The 19,579-nt window shown below is 39.1% G+C and overlaps 1 pseudogene across 1 annotated transcript; it reads left to right on the top strand.

Moving 5' to 3' along the window:
* The first annotated feature begins 2,742 nt into the window (after window positions 1–2,742).
* LOC308244062 (U2 small nuclear ribonucleoprotein auxiliary factor 35 kDa subunit-related protein 2-like) lies at window positions 2,743–4,086 on the top strand (annotated as a pseudogene). Its single transcript has one exon. The product of its transcript is annotated as a U2 small nuclear ribonucleoprotein auxiliary factor 35 kDa subunit-related protein 2-like (transcript).
* The last annotated feature ends 15,493 nt before the right edge of the window (window positions 4,087–19,579 follow it).

Here is a 19,579-nt window from a genome sequence, read left to right as displayed (position 1 = left end):
GAGAAAATGTCCATATCCATTTGCAGACCAATAATTAGCAAACCTGTTTAATTGGAAACAGAAGCAGAATGTAAGCTCCATCAAGGCAGGAATTTTTTCTCTGTTGTTCACTATTTCACCCCTGGTGCTTCACAGAGATTGAGCAAACAAAATATGTTGCTAAAGGAAAGAAAGTTATCTCAGTTTCCTATTATTTTGGAGATCAATAACAACTTGTATGGTAATAGGGAAGCCCAGGAAGATGTAAAATTGCTTACAGAGTGCCTGGCACATAGTTAGTGGTCAGCATATGTCAGCTGTCATTATTTATATAAAGAAAAATAAAAGAAACAAATTAACTTTCCAGAAAAAAAAATAAGTAGCTAGGCATTTAGGGACTAGATTATGAAGGGCTTCTGTGCCATATGAGAAGTTTAAATTTTATCTAAAGGCAAGGTAAAACTTCAGAGAATTTTAAGCAAAGGAATAAATCGTATGAATTATATTTTATTTTTATTTTTTTATATATTTTACTGATTTTTTACAGAGAGGAAGGGAGAGGGAGAGAAAGTTAGAAACATCGATCGGCTGCCTCCTGCACACCCCCTACTGGGGGGATGTGCCCGCAACCAAGGTACATGCCCTTGACCAGAATCGAACCTGGGACCCTTCAGTCCGCAGGCCAACGCTCTATCCACTGAGCCACACCGGTTAGGGCCGTATGAGTTATATTTTAAAGAGATTTATTTCATAGCAGTGTGAACAACAGAATAGAGTGGAATTTTGAAACGTCAGAACAATCAAAAGGAGGTAACCGATTGGAAAGGTATTTGTGAGGTAAAATTGGCTGTTGTTAAGGAATTTAAGAAAAAGAAAAAACTTAAGTGAAAGAAAATGCAGCATGAGAGAGAATTCTGGCTTAAGAGAGAATTTCTTACAAATAGGTTTATAAGTGACTTACCAGAGATCATAATACCCCTTTTCTGGAGATCTTTAAAAATGGGATGGAGACACCACTGTTTGGTAGCTGAAGGCTTGAGCTTGGTCAAGAGTTGATCCACTCTTTTGATACTATGATTTTAATGGAAAACCAAAAAGCAGACATTACAGTGTAGATATAATATATAGTATTTGTAAGGCTTTAATCATACACATCTTCTTATACTGTTTTTAGTTACTTACAGAATGTTCCCTACGCACCTTTAAATATGCTATCATTCTCTGCCCAGGAATTTTTTCCAATAATGTTTTCATTATGCCCTATCACTTTATGACAAAGACATTGCTGCATAGTGACTTCATTACTGTAAAGAAACAATGTGAGTTTAGAGCTGAAAAAAGTATAATTAAAAGCATAAATTATGGCTGCTGTCAAGACAACAGACATTAAGACTGAAACTCAGAGCATAATGCAGAAATAGGTTAGGTTTATGCTACCTGAAATCATTGTGAACCTTGAGTGTTTTCTCTACAAATAATGGACCCAAAAGTTATTATGTTTTTTTGAACAAGGAAACTCGGTGAATCACCCTATATTGCCTCTTCTCTAGGTCTTTTCTCCTCTTCATACATGCTACACTGATATTACAAGGTGTTATGAGAATGTATTAAAGGCCACTGAAAGAGCTATTAGTGTAAAGTAGATGTCATTTAAAAAAACCAAAGAAGTTATGAAGATAGGCACTAACAAAGATCTTTAGTCTTGTATAAAATCCAAGGAAATTTATCCAACATCTAAAAAAATATATGATGTTTTAACTACTATCTGATAATTAAAATCTCAGCTGTATCAATTCTTAAAAGTCTAAGATGGAGGGACATGCTTTCATTACACATTGTCCTCTCAAGCTAGCCTAATAATGAGGTTCAGAAAGCCATTCCCCCATTGCCAGTGTGCTTCAAGACTTCAAAACAGAGACCAATATGTCAATATAGGCACTCAAAGACACTGTGCTTAGAGAAGAGAAGTTTGAGTACAATTTTAGTCCTGGGAATTTTTACCAGACATGTTTTTATCTAGAATGGTAGGCCTTATAAACAGAGACCCACAACAAAGGACTATGTACAAATAGAGGGCACTTAGCCACTTTATTGGGGGTGTTACTGAGGAAATCTATAATTTTTTTCAAGGGGTTAGAATAGATGAGCTCTACAATTACCTACCACTCAGAGGTTTTCAAATCTACATGAATACACACACACACACACACACACACACACACACACACACACACCTTGAAAACTTCGACACTGAAAAATAGCAAACAACCCTTCTCCAAAAATCTTTAATGTTTTCCTTTGTTTGTGTATCTACATATACATTTCTATATGCCTATTTAGATAGATATATGTTTTAAAATTTATTTTATTGTTGAGAGTATTACAGATATCCCCCATCTTTCCCCCTTTGCCCTCCTCCACCTGGCTCCCACCCCCTCCCCAGGCCTTCACTACACTATTGTCTGCGTCCATATATGCATATGAATTCTTTGGTTAATCCCTTCCCTTCCTGCCCCACCCCACTTCCCTCTGAGATCTGTCAGTCTGTTCCATGCTTCCATGTCTATGTCCTTCCATGTCCTACTTCTAGATCTTTTTGTATATAGATATATATAGGTTGGTATATGTACATATAGATATATATATATAGTTATGTAGATGTATATATCTATATGATTCTAGGTATTTACATATAGGTATATAAAATAAAATAACATAGGTGGGTATGGTGGCACTGGCAACGTGGCGACCCCAGAGACAGTGATGCTCCCGGACAAACTGAGCCCCAAACATTACAGGGCGGCGCTGAAGAAGGAGAGACGAAGGAATCGTGGGCAGGAACTCGCTGGCTTCAGAGACTCGGGATCCTCACAGAAGAAGGAGGAAAGGGAGGAAGCTTTTATTGAACAAGAAGAAGAGAGACTGTTGGAGATAGAGAGGCAGCAGTTACAAGAGGAGTGGTTGCTGTGGGAGCAGAAGACACATGAAGAATGCAGAACCAAGCAGGAAAAGGAAGAGGCAGCGAGAAGTCGGCAGGAAGAACAGGAGAGCAAGTTAGAGGAAGAATGGGAAGAACCGCAGTGAAAACAGAAGGAGGAGGAGGAGCAGAAGCTGTAGGAGAAGCTAGGATGAGAGGAGGCTGCGCAGAAGAGGCTGGAGTGGGTGGAAAATGAGCTGGAAAATAGCACCACTTGGCAAATCCCAGAACCAGCCACGGATCTGAGAATGATGGGGAAGAGCGAGCCAACTGTCTGTTCTGCAGTAAAACGGAAGCTTGCAGTTTCGGTGACTGGTGTTCAAGGAAACACAATTTCCCAGTGTCAAGTCCCACCCTGCCTGTCAGAGGCGTGTTCAGTACATTTGGAATGGAGCAGCGCCCAAGGGGTGCCCGCCACCCCACGCCAGCCCTGAGTGCAGCGAGGAGGAGGCCCACCCGAGGATGTGCTCCCCAAGGTCAAGAACGCATGGAAGGTGACCCAGTTCGCGGTCAGCTGCAACATGGAACCTCATCTGAAGGGTAATGTGTATGTTCAGTACCTGTGGGAAGAATGCCGAGCGGCCCTGTCTCTGTCTAAGGGAGGATGGTCTGCAGGCCGGCAGCTCGGTGCGAATTCTGCCGGGTGACCCGGTGGAAAATGGCAATGCGTGGTTTATGTGAAATACAGCAATGCCCAATGGGAAACACTGCAACTTTCTTCACGGGTTCGGAAATCCCAACAATTCATATTGAAAGCTAATAGGAACCTGTCTCCAGATTGGTATGGCTCTTCCTTCGGGAAGAGCTCAGAGAGGGGAGAGGATGGGCAGCCACCACCAGCTCCACGCCAGGCCCAGGAGGAAGCCTGGTCTAGCCCTTTTCTGCAAAAGGAATGGAGAAGCTGAGAGGAAAAGGAGTAGACACGGGGGTAGGAAATCTCACAGACACACAGCAAAAGGTCGTGAAAGGCACAGTTCACGAAGTAGAGAAAGAAAAAGGGACCACAGCCGGGCTGGGGCAGTGGGAGCAGGAGCTAGAGCAAGAGCCTGAGCCCCTCTAGGTCCAGGAGCCGCAGTGGGAGGAGGTCAGGCAGTAGAGACAGAACTATTCATAGTCCCAAATCCAAATAAACCAATTTTGTTTTTAAATGACTGCATATGTTATTTATTATGGCTGCTCCAGACTTAGAGGGCTCTGAGCTTAAATGGGTTAGCAAGTCTGGCAGAACCCTCTGTCATCTGGAACTCTGTTTTAAAATACTCTTATTCTCTGATAATTTGTGTACTTCTTTTAGAAAACCTAAATGTATAAATAACATGAATATTACTGTAATCCTAACCCTTAAAGATAACCAGTTAACACTGGAGCATTACTTGAGTCTTTTTTCTCTACTTATGGGTGTATGCACATTTTTTACACAAAGATCATACATAGATGGTGGCAGTTGAATATGCTTTTTCTCATAAAATATTGTTATATTTTCCTAAGGCCTATTCTTAATTTTACTGACTGCATAGTGTGGATCTCTTAATTTATTCAACTATATCCCCCTTGTTGGATTTTAAGTTAGCTTAAAGTAACTATTAAAGAATTCTGTGCTATAAACAAACAATCCTATCTAATAAAAGAGTAATATGCAAATTGACCATCACACCAAGACACAAGATGGCCACCCTCATGTGGTCAAAGATGGCTGCCCCCATGTGGACACAAGATGGCCTGTAGGGGAGGGCAGTTGTGGGAAGTTAGGGGTGACCAGGCCTGCAGGGGAGGGCAGTTGGGTGAGACCAGGCCTGCAGGGGAGAGCAGTTGGGGGGGGTCCAGGCCTGCAGGGGAGGGCAGTTGGGTGAGACCAGGCCAGCAGGGCAGAACAGTTGGGGGGGGGGGGTCCAGGCCTACAGGGGAGGGCAGTTGAGGGGGACCCAGGCCTGCAGGGGAGGGCAGTTGGGGGGGACCAGGCCAGCAGGGGAGGGCAGTTGGGGGGGGGGGGGACCAGGCCTGCAGGGGAGGGCAGTTGGCGGGGCCCAGGCCTGCAGGGGAGGGCAGTTGGGAGCCAGCAGTCCTGGATTGTGAGAGGGATGTCCGACCCCTCGTTTAAGCCCGATCACAGTGGGATCGGGCCTAAACGGGCAGTCGGACATCCCTCAAGGGGTCCCAGATTGGAGAGGGTGCAGGCTGGGCTGAGGGACACCCCCACCTGTGCACGAATTTCGTGCACTGGGCCTCCAAGTAAATAAAATAAGGTAGTTATATAAAATAAAATTATGCACATTGATTCTCCAATGTCTTAGAGCCTTTCTACACACATAATCATATAGAAATAATAAAATGGTATATCTTATCACAATGAAGAGTAATAATAATAAATAAGAAGAGGGGAGGAAACTTTTTGACATAGATTGTGATGATGTTTTCATGGTGATACTTATCTATAAACTCATTGTATATACATTAAACATAGGCTTCTATATGTCAAATAAAAACCGTATTGTTTTTCACATGGTAAATTAACAAATATTCAATTGAAAACCTCTGATTGTGGACAAAATAGTTTTAAACTAGTATCTGATACACTGAGGTGAAGGCAATTTAAATGTTCAATCCTACTGAAAGGCAATAAGCAATATATTTTCTGAGGTTTAAAAAAAAATCTTATGATTTGACCCAGTAAAATTATTCATTGGAATATCCTAAGGAAAAAATAAAATATAAGAAGAACTTATAGGCATAAATATTTTCATTGCAGTGTTATTACTATATAAAAATTACAATTGTATAATTTCATATAATTATAGAACTATATGAAATATTATGCAGCCATTATAAAATTAATATTAAAAATAATACAACTAGGGGAGGTTGGGAGGGGGGGTAAAAGATCAACCAAAGGACTTGTATGCATGTGTATAAGCATAACCAATGGACAGACAGTAGGGGGATGAGGGCATGTGCTGGGGGGTGGGAGCAGGCAGGGAGAGGTCAATGGGGGAAAAGGAGACATATGCAATAGTTTCAACAATAAAGAATTTAAATTAAAAAATAAAATAAAAATATAAATAAATAATACAAATAAAATGCCTCTAAGAGCATGAAGTACTAAATGTATTTGAAAGTCCTGGTCTTATCTGTCCTCTGGACCCTGAGAAGTGCAATAGACCAATGCCTCTGATGTGATCTAATATAAGAAAAATATAATACAATATATTTTCAGAAATATTTTCCATTGTTTTTATTTTTATTTCTATATAATAAACTCTATTACTTGTATCATAATTAGTAAAGATATTTGACAACAAGAAACTAAGAGAATTAGTCTCTTCACATACAAAGAAATATTTTCCTAATGATGAATAGCAGAGTATTTATCCCTAAAATTCATTATTTCACCACCAAAGAATATGCATATGTATGATTAAACAGCAGACTCCTTGAAGAGCGATTTGTCATGTTTACCAAAAAGTGAGGGCTAATTTCTGTTAAAATATTTTTCAATATTTTTAATGAATTTTAATAAAGGTTTATCAGGCCCTTGTTGTGGTGCAGAACTTTTATTAAATTCTGTGATCCATAAAACGTGTTTTTTTTTTTTTGAATGACACATAGTTTAGTTTTTCATTTAGAGGCTATAAAAGTGTTCACAAAAGTTATGTTGAAAAAAAGTGATTGAAAGTGCTAAAACACTGTACAGAATATAAAATCCTTTCATAGACTTTTTATGACACATGAAACATGAGTCTTAAAGGTTTAATGTTACTGACTTTTATACAAGGCTTTTTAATTCTTGATTCCAGTTATGGTTCTGCAAATGAACTGTGACATTAAAAGGAATCAGGCTGGAACTGCCTGGGCTCACTTTCTAGATGAGTTCCCAGTGGCCATGAAAGGTTTGCTCTAGGACCCACCCCGCCCACAGCGGATTCACATTCACTTGCTTTCTTAGAACAGAGGAGTGAGCCTGCTTGATAGAGTCCCTCCCACCTAAATTCAGTATTAATGTTGGGGAGGGCCCCTAGATTACCACTGGTATATATGCAGTATGAAGGATGACTATTCCTTAATCCTGTTTCTTTAATATTGTACAGCATTTACTGCTATAATTGTAATGTTGTCTTGGTGAACTACAGAACCAATATTGCTGTCTGTCCCATTAAAATAACGGATATAAATTCACTTTGGGGAATTTTGAGTCGAGGTGCTGACCTGAACCCAGTACAGAAGACAGATTCACTATTTTTTTGTTAATTTCTAGTATTTGAAATTACCATATTAAGTTGCCATTTTTGTAAGTTAAAACTATTGAAACCTTCAATTTCATATGGCTTACATTAATTTTAATATGTTTCAAAACCACAGTGGTGGTTTATATGAAGAGGAGAGTAGAGCAATATGTGATAAACTGGGTCAATTATAAGAAGTCAATCTGGGTAATTTACATTAGACTTCAGAGTAATACACTCAACTTAAATTATCTTAAGTACTTCCTCAACATAACACATTATTTTGTATATGTAGGCTCTGTTCTTATTGGTTCATTTCCTAGAGGAATCAAAGTTTCAGTTTCTATCTGTTGAAATTGTACTGTGAAATCACTTACAAAAATACTTGAACTTATAGAAAAGAATAAAAAAATGTATGGTGTTGAATAACTATTCCACACATATGTCAGCTGCATTAGAAATCATCAATGGTACTCTAAAAGGCTGAAATAAAATATCTGTGCCATATATGATACTCATGATTCATCTGTTTGTTTTAATTTAAAAAAATATCTTTCTTATTTCAAAATTATTTTAATATGAAAGGGATTAGACATGGAATTTCTCAACATGAGTCATAACTTAATATGCTGGATGTAACCAAAATATAGTAAAAATGTCTACTCCCTTGTAATCTGTGATGTTTCTAATATGAAACATATGGTTCTAATTTATAAAATAATTTCTTTCTCTATACATCTCAGCACCACATATTTTAAAACAAGGCTCACAAATTTTTCTTTTTTTTCTTTTTTTTAAATAAATCTTTATTGTTCAGATTATTACAGGTGTTCCTCTTTTTTTCCCACCATATCTCCCCTCCACCTGATTCCCCACCCCACCCCATGCCTTTACCCCCCGCCACTGTCTTCATCCATAGGTGTAAGATTTTTGTCCAATCTCTTCCCACACCCCTCACACCCGCTTCCCCCTGAGAATTGTCAGTCCACTCCCTTTCTATGTCCCTGATTCTATTATATTCATCAGTCCATTCTGTTCATCAGATTTTTTATTCACTTGATTTTTAGATTCACTTGTTGGTAGGTATGTATTTGTTGTCATTTTGTTGTTCATACTTTTTATCTTTACCTTTTCCTTGTTCTTCCTCTTCTTAAAGAATAACTTTCAGCATTTCATATAATACTGGTTTGAACTCCTTTAGCATTTTCTCTTCAGTGAAGCTCTTTATCTGACCTTCAATTCTGAATGATAGCTTTGCTGGGTAGAGTAATCTTGGTTGTAGGTTCTTGCTATTCATCACTTTGAATATTTCTTGCCACTCCCTCCTGGCTTGCATAGTTTCTGTTGAGTAATCAGCTGACAGTTGTATGGGTACTCCCTTGTAGGTAACTAACTGTTTTTCTGTTGCTGCTTTCAAGATTCTGTCTTTGTCTTTTGCCCTTGGCATTTTAATTATGATGTATCTTGGTGTGGTCCTCTTTGGATTCCTCTTGTTTGGGGTTCTTGCATTTCCTGGACTTGTAAGTCTATTTCTTTCACCAGGTAGGGAAAGTTTTCTGTCATTATTTCTTCTAATAGGTTTTCAATATTTTGCTCTTTCTCTTCTTCTGGCACCCCAATAATTCGGATGTTGGCATGCTTAAAGTTGTCCCAGAGGCTCCTTACACTATCTTCATATTTTTGGATTCTTTTTTCTTTTTGTTTTTCTGGTTGGGTGTCTTTTGTTTCCTCATATTTCAGATCTTTGGTTTGATTCTCAGGGTCCTTTGATCTACAGTTAAATTTCTGTATATTCTTTATTTCAGACAGTGTATGCTTAATTTCTGACTGGTCCTTTTCCTTTTTTTTTTTTTTTTTTTTTTTTTTGGCATTCTCATTAAGGTCCTTGAAGGTCTCACTAAGCTCCTTGGAGGTCTCATCAAGTTTCTCGGTGGTTTTTAGAAGATTCTTAGTAACCTTATAAATGTGGTTTTGAACTCTATGTCCAGTAGCTTGCTTTCCTCCATTTCTTTCATTCGTGACATGTTTCATTGTCTCCGCATTTTGCTGCTTCCCTGTGTTGATGGAGTGGTTTTCTGTGGTAGGTGACCAGTGGTTCAGCCTATTACCTGTGGTGGACACTCTTGGTGCACCCCTTTGTGGGCTGAGTGCAAAGTCTTGGTGTAGTTAAGCCTTGATTGCTGTTGGTACACTGGGAGGAATTGACCTCCAGGCCAATTGGCTGTGAGGACCCGCTGTGTCTATAATGGAAGAACTGCTGTGCTGGAGACACACTTATGGGGCAAGACTTGTTTCAGTGGGGCTTGGTGCTAACTGAGTCTGCCTCTTGAATGTGTCACTTATGGATGTGAGGAGTTGAAATCTGGTGTCATCTCACACTGACCACTAGATACACTAGCTTCTGGATCTCCAATGGGGTGCAGGTCAGCTACTGTCTGAGGCCACCCAGCAGAAGCTACAGTGAGAACTACAGTTTTCTCCACTTTGCTTGGGGTTTGGAGATTTTGGAGCTGTCTGACCAGAGCTGCAGTTTGTTAGGTTAAGCTGTGATAGGGCAGACCATTTATATGCAAAAGCTGCTGTGTGGAGCCTGGGTGGGTTTGTAGATTGTGTGGGGCAGGGTCTCAGGGAGTCACTAGGCTAGGGAGTGGCAAATAGCAATGGCTGCCAGTCAGCTGTCTCTGCATCTCTGCGTTTCCAAGTCCCTGCATCCCGCGCCCCAGCGCAATAAACAATGATTGCTGCACGCACCTCTGCAAGAAAGCCACCTTCACTTTCCCACCTGATGGCAGACAGTCCAGCTTCTCCCCATAGGAGTTTGGGTCCCCAGCGTCTCCCCAGAAACAAGAGTTCAGAGTAATCGGGAACTTGTCACCCTTTGGGTTGAAAAAAGCAGAGCACCCAGTCACCTGCCCCCAGCCTGATTCGCGCACCTCTATACCTCAGCTTTTCAGCGCTTGTGCACGTCTCAATGCTCTTTTCTCTTTCCTTCTAGTTGTAGAACTTCCACTCAGCCAGCTTTCCCGTCGTTCTGGGTGATAGACATTTTGTCTTTTAGTTGTAGTTTTGAAATTGTTGTGCGAGGCAGCAGTTTAGGTGTTTACCTATGCCGCCATCTTGGTTCTCTCCTTGGCTCACGAATTTTTCAATAATTTTAGTGTACTTCAGAAATTATTGGAAGGCATATATATATATTAATCATTTATGTTAATCATTTCTTTATTTAGGAAAGTTTTGTACAGAAACTTTTTTCTCTTTCCTGAATAATAATTTTTTTAAATCTTTATTGTTCAAATTATTATAGTTGTTCCTCTTCTTTCCCCCCATAACTTCCCTCCACCCGGTTCCCACCCCACTCCAGGCTTTCCCCCACCCCCACTGACCTCGTCCATACGTATAAGCTCTTTGTCCAATCTCTTCCTGCATCCTCCACAACCCCTTCCCCCCAAGAATTGTCAGTCTGCTCCCTTTCCATGCCCCTGATTCTATTACATTCACCAGTCTGTTCTGTTCATCAGGTTTTTTATTCATTTGATTTTTTAGGTTTACTTGTTGATAGATATGTATTTGTTGTCACTTTGTTGTTCATAATTTTTATCTTTACCTTTTTCTTCTTGTTCCTCTTCTTAAAGAATACCTTTCAGCATTTCATATAATACTGGCTTGGTGGTGATGAATTCCTTTAGCTTTTTCTTATCTGTGAAGCTCTTTATCTGACTTTCAATTCTAAATGATAGCTTTGCTGGGTAGAGTAATCTTGGTTGTAGGTTCTTGCTATTCATCACTTTGAATATTTCTTGGCACTCCCTTCTGGCCTGCATAGTGTCTGTTCAGAAATCAGCTAACAGTTGTATGGGTACTCCCTTGTAGGTGACTAACTGTTTTTCTCTTGCTGCTTTCAAGATTCTCTCTTTGTCTTTTGCTCTTGGCATTTTAATTATGATGTGTCTTGGTGTGGTCCTCTTTGGATTCCTCTTGTTTGGGGTTCTCTGCGCTTCCTGGACTTGTAAGTCTATTTCTTTCACCAGGTAGGGGAAGTTTTCTGTCATTATTTCTTCAAATAGGTTTTCAATATCTTGCTCTCTTTCTTCTTCTGGCACTTCCATAATTCTGATGTTGGTACACTTGAAGTTGTCCCAGAGGTTCCTTAGAGTATCTTCATATTTTTGGATTCTTTTTTCTTTTTGCTTTTCTGGTTGTGTGTTTTTTGTTCCCTCTTATTTCAAATCTTTGACTTGATTCTTGGGATCCTCTAGTCTGCTGTTGAATCTCTGTATATTATTCTTTATTTCAGTCAGTGTATGCTTAATTTCTGATTGGTCCTTTTTCATATCCTTGGGGGTCTCACTAAATTTCTCAGAGGTTTCTAGAAGATTCATGAGTAAACTTATAACTGTGGTTTTGAACTCTATATCCAGTATTTTGCTTTTTCCATTTCTTTCATTTGTGACTTGTTTCTTTGTCTCCGCATTTTAGCTGCTTCCCTGTGTTTGTTTCTATGTACTGGGTAGCTGCTAAGTCTCCTTGAGTTGATAGAGTGGCCTTGTGTGGTTGGTGTCCTATAGGGCCCAGTGGCTCAGCCTCCCCAGTCACCTGAGGTGGATGCTCTTAGTGCACCCCTTTGTGGGCTGTTTGCACAGTCTTGTTGTAGTTAAGCCTTGATTGCTATTGGTATCACTGGGAGGAATTGACCTCCAGGCCAATTGGCTGTGATGACCAACTGTGTCTACACTGGAAGATCTGTTGTGCAGGAGACACCCTTATGAGGCAAGACTTGCTTCAGTGGGACTTTGGTGCTCACTGATTCTGCCCCCTGAGTGTGTCTCTTATGAATGTGAAGAGTTGTAATCTGGTATGGTCTCACTCTGACCACTGGGTACACTGGCTCTTGGATCTCCAAGGAGGTGCAAGGTCAACCACTGTCTGGAGTTGCCCAGCAAGAGCTACAGAGACATCTGCAGATTCCTTCTCTTTGTATTGGGTTTGGAAGTATCCAGATGATGCCCAGTTGTGAAGTAAGGCAGGCTGCTGCTGCTGGGCCTTGGGCCTTCTTTTGGAAGCTCTGGGGCTTTCTGACCCAGCTGCAGTTTGACAGGTTTTAGGCAGAGAAAGGACAGGCCATTCATGCAAAAGCCGATGCGCACAGCTTGGGTGGGGTTGTAAATTGGGTGGGGCAGGGTCTCTGGGAATCACCAGGGTGGAGCAAACAGCAATGGCTGCCAGTCAGCCCTGCACAGGAGAGGTCCCCGGATCTCTGAGAGCACCTCTGAGAGAAAGCCACCCTCGCGTTCCTGTCCCGATGCCAGACAGTCCAGTTTCTCCCCATATGTGTCTGGGTCCTCCAGAGTCTTGCCCGAAACTGGAGTTCAGAGCAAGCGGGAGCTTGTATCTCCCTCCCTATTAAAAGAGCCACACCTCCAGGTGCCAGCACTTTCCGCACCTCCGCACCTCTTACTGGTCTCAATGTGCTTTCTTCACCTCTCTAGTTGTGGAACTTCCACTCAGCCAGCTTTCCTGGGGTTCTGGGTGGTAGCTGTTCTGCCTTTTAGTTGTAATCTTGATGTGGTTGTGAGAGGCAGCAAGTATAGGTGTTTACCTATGCCGCCATCTTGGTTCTCTCCTCTGGAACACGTATTTTTGATGCATTACTATATAGCGCATTAAAGACATAGTGCAAGTTATTTTTTCTTTAATTCCCTTGATTTATGTATTATCCATTTGAAGCTAAGTTTATTATATATATGGTGGCTGTAAGATATTAAAACTGCATTTAAGCTAGAATAATCTGTGTTAAAACCATTCATTTAGAAAGTTTTGCTTTTCTCTTATGTATTCTAAATTAATAAATTTTTACTAAATTGCCAAATAATTTCTGTACTATCTAATCTTTGAATATTACTTGCCTATCTATTACCCTAGAGATGAATGCAAAATACAAAATACTTAGTCCACTAAAGCCAAGAGCTAATGAGCAAAAATTCTGCCTAACACTCAAAAAAGCATGAGATATCTATCCAAAGGGAGAGAAGCTTTGGAGGTACATGGATAGAAATCTGAGTAAGAGAAAGGGATGGAAAGAAAAGCCTTTATAAGTATAGTCAATATTTAAGACATTTTACCTGGCCAGCATGGCTCAGTGGTTGAGCATCGACCTATGAACCAGGAGGTCACAGTTCAATTCCCAGTCAAGGGCACATGCTCAAGTTTCGGGCTCAATCCCCAGTTGGGGGCCTGCCGGAAACAGCCAATCAACGATTCTCATCATTGATTTTTCCATCTCTCTCTCCCTTTCCCTTCCTCTCTGAAATCAATAAAATTTAAAAATAAAAATACATAAAATAAAAAAATATTTAAGATATTTTTAGAGCCAGCAAACATTGCTAATTTAGAAAGAAGAATGAGTAATCTAAGAAACAGAAAACAAATCTAACTTTTTTTTTAATATATTTTTAATGATTCAGAGAGGAAGGAAGAGGGAGAGAGAGATAGAAACATCCATGATGAGAGAGAATCATGGATCTGCTGCCTCCTGCAAGTCCCCCACTGGTGATCGAGCCCACAACCTGGGCATGTGCCCTTGACTGGAATCGAACCTGGGACCTTTCAGTTCTCAGGCTGACGCTCTATCCACTGAGTCAAACCGGCTAGGGCCAAATCTAACTTTTTGAGAAACAAAATGTTTCCAAACCAGCAATGTTTTCTAAAAATCATATTTTAATATTTCAGTATTACATACATTTCTTTTCAGGACATTTTTATATGTCTCCGGCTTTCTGTGCCACTAGACTTTAAAATTATGGATATGATGGACATGAGACATGTTACTCCACTTGGAAGTAACAGAAGCAGGTATGAGATCTCCAACCTGTCCTTCTCCATCAACAGTGACTTTAGAAACCACAGTTGATATGGCAAAGCCACCAAGTGTGAAAACCCTGGATCCTTGGGTGACTGCATGGACAGGAACTGCTCTGGTGCATCACCTGACCTGCCTTGGAATTTACAAGAGGAATAAATAAACCTTTTTGTGTTCCAGTCACTAATATTTCAGGATTCATTTGTTACTGCAGCCTAGCTTATTTTGACAATATTTTGTCTTATATAATGCAGAGCCACCCTTAACTCACCACCCCCTTGTACCCTCACCACATCAAATCAGTCCACACATTGATTTAGCCTTCCAGCCACCTCTGTGTTCTACTGTTCCTCTAATATCTATTACTATTCTAAGCACAAGGGTACACAAATAGATGAGATAGATGCTTACTTTTTGTGAGTAAGGCAGATATAAAGACAAATTATTTGAACACAATGAGATTGGGTGTAGTAATAGAAGTTGGTACAGCAGTGCTAAAAAAAGGAGACATCATAATTTCCATGAATCTGGTGAGGCAAACCAGAGCAGAAAAATGTCCAAGCGGTGTCCAAAAAGATAAATAAAAATTCATCATTCCCACAGTTCCTGCTTAGCCAGGCAATTTCTCAACCTTGAGTCTAATTAGTCTCCCTACCTTCAGACTTCTGCCCCTCACTACCCTACACGTTAGTCCTCCCAAATGCCAACTAGGTTACTTTCTAAAACTCAAAACTATACAGGCCATTCACCTACATAAAAGCATTCTACAGTTTCTCTTTCCATTTCATCTCCTACAACACCTGCCTTGTGCTCACCACAGAAAACTCCTCATCTTTTCTTAAACACCCCAAACTTGCACACTTCATTGTAGAATGTTTGTTGTTCCCTCTGACTTGATGGCCCACCTCTCCTTCCCTTCTCTGCCAGTGCAAACTCCTATGATAAAGCACTTCCTGGTGCAAATCTGGCAGAACGAATCACACCTGCTGCCTGAACTCTGCAAATCTATCTGCAATAATAATAACAAACAGTATTTATTAAGAACTGCCTTTTTGTCAGGCATTTAAGCACTTTCTACATCAATTGTTCCATTCAATTCTCACAAAAGCCTATGAAGCAGCTACCATTATCAATGTTCCTTTTGCAACTGAGGAAACTAAGGCTTGGGTGAAGTAGCAGCTTGGATGTTCATAGCAGCACAAGTTTTTACACAGCTTCTCAGTGATAGAACCAGCATAAGAACCTATCACAGTTGAACAGCTGTATTTCAGATTTGTACACTTATCCACTATGCTTCTTGATCCCCATTCATGTTAAAAATTCCTTGGTCCTGCACACTGTCTTAAACCCTAGCTTTTTTTCTTGTTTCCCCTATATACCAACTAACCTAGCTATATTAGGCAAACATATGTTTAGCATGTTATCCCCTCATCTTTAAAGAGCCTTCCTCATTTAATTTGTCCATTTCACTTTTGCTTGCTTTTCACCTGTTAGCCCTAGCATCACTTCCCTATGTGAAAGACTCCCTCAGCACTCACAGCTCCCTGCACACAGTGCCCTAACAGTTGGACAGTTATAACTGTTGATCGGTCTCTCTCTCTCTCTCCCCCAAAGAGCTGCTTGAAAGCCAACTTTACTCTTATTTCCCATCTCCAGCACCTAGCTAACTGCCTAGCACATAGTAAATGCTCAACAAATGTTTTTTAAAAGAATGATTGAATGAATGATTTAGGTTTTAGCATTCACATTTTATCACTATTAAAAAGTTGGTCCCCAAAATTAGTAACTTTTTATTTTTGAATGAAGGATATTTTGTCCCTTCTTAGTAACTTTCTAATAAAAGACTCAATTTGTGAGTTATGCAATCCCATTCATATTCTATTTCTTAATTTATTATTTATTTCTCTCATATATGTATCAGCAGATATATATATAAATATATATATATATATATATATATGAAAGTCAAAGCTCTAAAGTGAGAGATAAAGTGATATTTTCTTCTAAACTTTTTGTTTCAAAACTTAGTCTTAAAAGGTGACATTTCAGAAACACAAATCAGAAATAATATCTGCACTCTTATGTTCATAGCAGCATAATTTACAATAGCTAAGATTTGGAAACAGCCTAAATGACCATCAGCAGATTAGTGGATTAGAAAACTGTGGTACATCTACACAATGGAATACTACACTGCTATAAAAAAAGAAGGAATTCTTACCATTTGCAGCAGCATGGATGGAACTGGAGAGCATTATGCTAAGTGAAATAAGCCAGTCAGTGAAAGAAAAATACCACATTATCTCACTCATTTATGGATAATAAAAAACATTATAATCTGATGAACAAAAATAGATACAGAGGCAGAGAAGCATTGAACAGACTGTCAAATTACAGAGGGAAGGCTGAGGAGGGTTGGGGGGTGGAGGTAATAGATCAACCGAAGGACTTGTATGCATGCATATAAGAATAACCAATTGATGCAAGACACTGGGGGAGGCGGTAAGGGCATGTGCGGGGGGGTAGGGGAGGCTGGGGGAAGGTCAATGGGGGGGTGGAAAAGAAGATATTGTACTACTATTTGTAATACTTTAAACAATAAAAATATATCTTATTGAACTGAAATAAAAAAAAAACTGTGGTGCATCTACACAATGGAATACTATGCTGCTGTAAAAAAGAAAGAACTCTTATCATTCACAATAGCATGAATGGACATGAAGAGCATTATGCTAAGTGAAATAAGCCAGTAAGAGAAAGATAAATATCACATGATCTCACTCATTTGTGGAATATAATGAACAACATAAACTGATGAACAAAAATAGATCCAGAGACAGAGAAGCATTGAACAGACAGTCAAACCTCAGAGGGAAGGCAGGAGAGTTGAGGGTTAAGAGATCAACCAAAGGACTTGTATATATGCATATAAGCATAACCAATGGACACAGACACAAGAGCATGTGCTGGGGGGGCGGGGTGGAAGTGGCCAGGGAGGGGTTAATGGGAGAAAAGGAGACATATGTAATACTTTAAACAACAAAGAATGAAAAAAAATCAGGGATTAACATATGATGTGGGTATATACAATTACTATGTAATAAGATGTATATAATTGTATAAAATAAACTATAAGGAATACTGAAAAAAAGAGTAGTTTTCTAAAATAAAGGCATATCTGTTTCTGAATTTTTTTTAAAAAAAGGTGATAGTTCCAATCTTTCCTTTTTCTCTTGCAGTTTCCTAAGGATACAATAGTCAACTGAAAAAAATAATAAAAATATAGTTTAAAAATATTAAACCCATTATAAGTTATAATCTCTGTTTTCACATTTTATATGAAGTAGCTCATGTATTCTTCACATCAACCCTATGAGGTTGATATTATTATTATTTTCATTTGATATATATGGATACTGAGGTACCTTGAGATTAAATAATTTATTTAAGGTCACACAACTAGTGAAAACAGGACATGAAGACTGTTTTCCAACTCAAAGTCATCTTATAGTAGAGTATTTTAAAGAAGATTATGTTTTACGTTGATGCCTATACTTTCAAACAAACTAACAAGAGTGGGAAGAATAAAAACAACCTATATTTAGGCTATGAGAGCATTTGAGAGAGATAAGAGGGTTTTCACATATTGCATTTGATCCTAATTGCATATCCCTGTGATGCCTTAGCAAAGTGTAATATACTCAGTGAACTACATAACCTGATTTAAAAATGGATAAAAGACCCTGTAGGGTCTCAGTTCTCCTGCCAGGGACTGGACCTCCTGGGATGCCGGGTATTCGACAGGGAAGCCATGAGAAGTTGTGGGTATATAAGAGAGTCTTCATTGTAGCCCAAGTAACCATTGCTATGACAGGAGCTATTAGACCAAGCAACTCTATAAACAGGCAGCTGCACACCAGCTCGTTAACAATACATCTTTCCTACATAGGAGCTATACAGGAGCCATCCTTAGAACTACAGCCTCACTAAACAGCTGCCTCCAAGCTGACTGCCTGCTGGTCAGTAACATACTTTAATACTAACTTAGACAAAAGAGGTTGTAGAAGGCCATGCTTGTGCAGTGTACATACAGTAAGATAGCTGTGTCCTTGCTTCTTGCATAGCATATAGCAAAGTAACCTTGAACAACCCTGGTTAGGATTCCCATAATCAGAGTGGCCTTGAACATCTGGCACACTCTAGATAGGGTCCCCACAGACCTGAATAAACATTTCTCCAAAGAAGACTTACAAATGGCCAATAGAAACATAAAAAGGTGCTCAACATCACTAATCATCAAGAAATGCAAATCAAAACCAAAATGGCATATCACCTCACACCTGTTAGAATAGCTATTATTTGAAGAAAAAAAAAGATAGCAAATGTTGGTGAGGATATGGAGAAAATGGGATCTTTATACACTATTGTTGGAAATATAAATTGGTGCAACCACTATGGAAAACAGTATGGAAGTTCCTCAAAAAAATTAAAAATAGAACCACCACATTGTTTAGCAATCCCACTTCTGGATATATATCCTAAGGAATTGAAATCAGGATATTGAAGACATATAACTTAAGTATCTCCATCTTCATTGCAGCATTATTCACAATAGCCAAGATATGGAAGCAACCTAAATGTCCATGGACAGATCTGTGTGGATAAAGAAACTATGATATTTACATGTAATGAAATGTTATTCAGTCTTAAAAAAGAAAGAGATTCTGTTATTTGCAACAACTTAGATGAATCTGGAAGACATCATGCTAAGTTAAATAGTTAGACAAAGGACAAATACTACATGATCACACTTATATGAGTCATCTGAACACGTCAAACTCATAGCAGTGAAGATTAGAATGGTGGTTACCAAGGGTTGAGAGTTCGGACAGGCCTAGGTTGGGTTGGAAGAACTGTGAAGTATTGGTCAAAGGGTACAAGTTTTAGTTATGGAAGGTGAATAAGTCCTAGAGATCTACTATACACCATAGGCCTATGGTTAATAATACTATATTGTATACTTAAAACATTTACTTAAAGAATAGGTATTATATTAAGTGTTTTTACCATAAAAATAAATAGAGATCAGGAAGAAACTTTTGGAGGTGATAGGTATGTTTATGGCATTGATCATGTTGATGGTTTTGCTTATGTTGTAGTGTATAATTATCTCCAAATTCAAGTTGTATACATTAAATATGTACATCTTTTTATATGTCAATCATACCTCACTGAAGTGGAGTTTTCTAAATATAAATAAAAAGGGGGGTCTGTGCCCTTGGGGAATTCATCATCTAATTAGGGAAAGAATGTGTTTATAATTAGAAAAATGAAAGACCTTTAAATAAGATTCAGAAACTTTAAACTGACAGAAATTGAATCAAAGAAAAAATAGATTTTTAAAAAATTATTATCCAAGTAGAAGGAATACATTTGAGATAAAGTTGAGAATAGAGTAGACCCCTTTTAAAAAAGGTTACTTTTTTTTTGTATCCTCACCCAAGGATACATTCATTGACTTTAAAGAGATAAGGGAGAGAGAGAGACAAA

This window comes from Plecotus auritus (assembly GCF_963455305.1).
Source record: "Plecotus auritus genome assembly, chromosome: 3".
NCBI lineage: Eukaryota > Metazoa > Chordata > Mammalia > Chiroptera > Vespertilionidae > Plecotus > Plecotus auritus.
The sequence above is the reverse complement of the archived record's forward strand: the minus strand, read 5'-3'. Positions and strand labels throughout refer to the sequence as shown.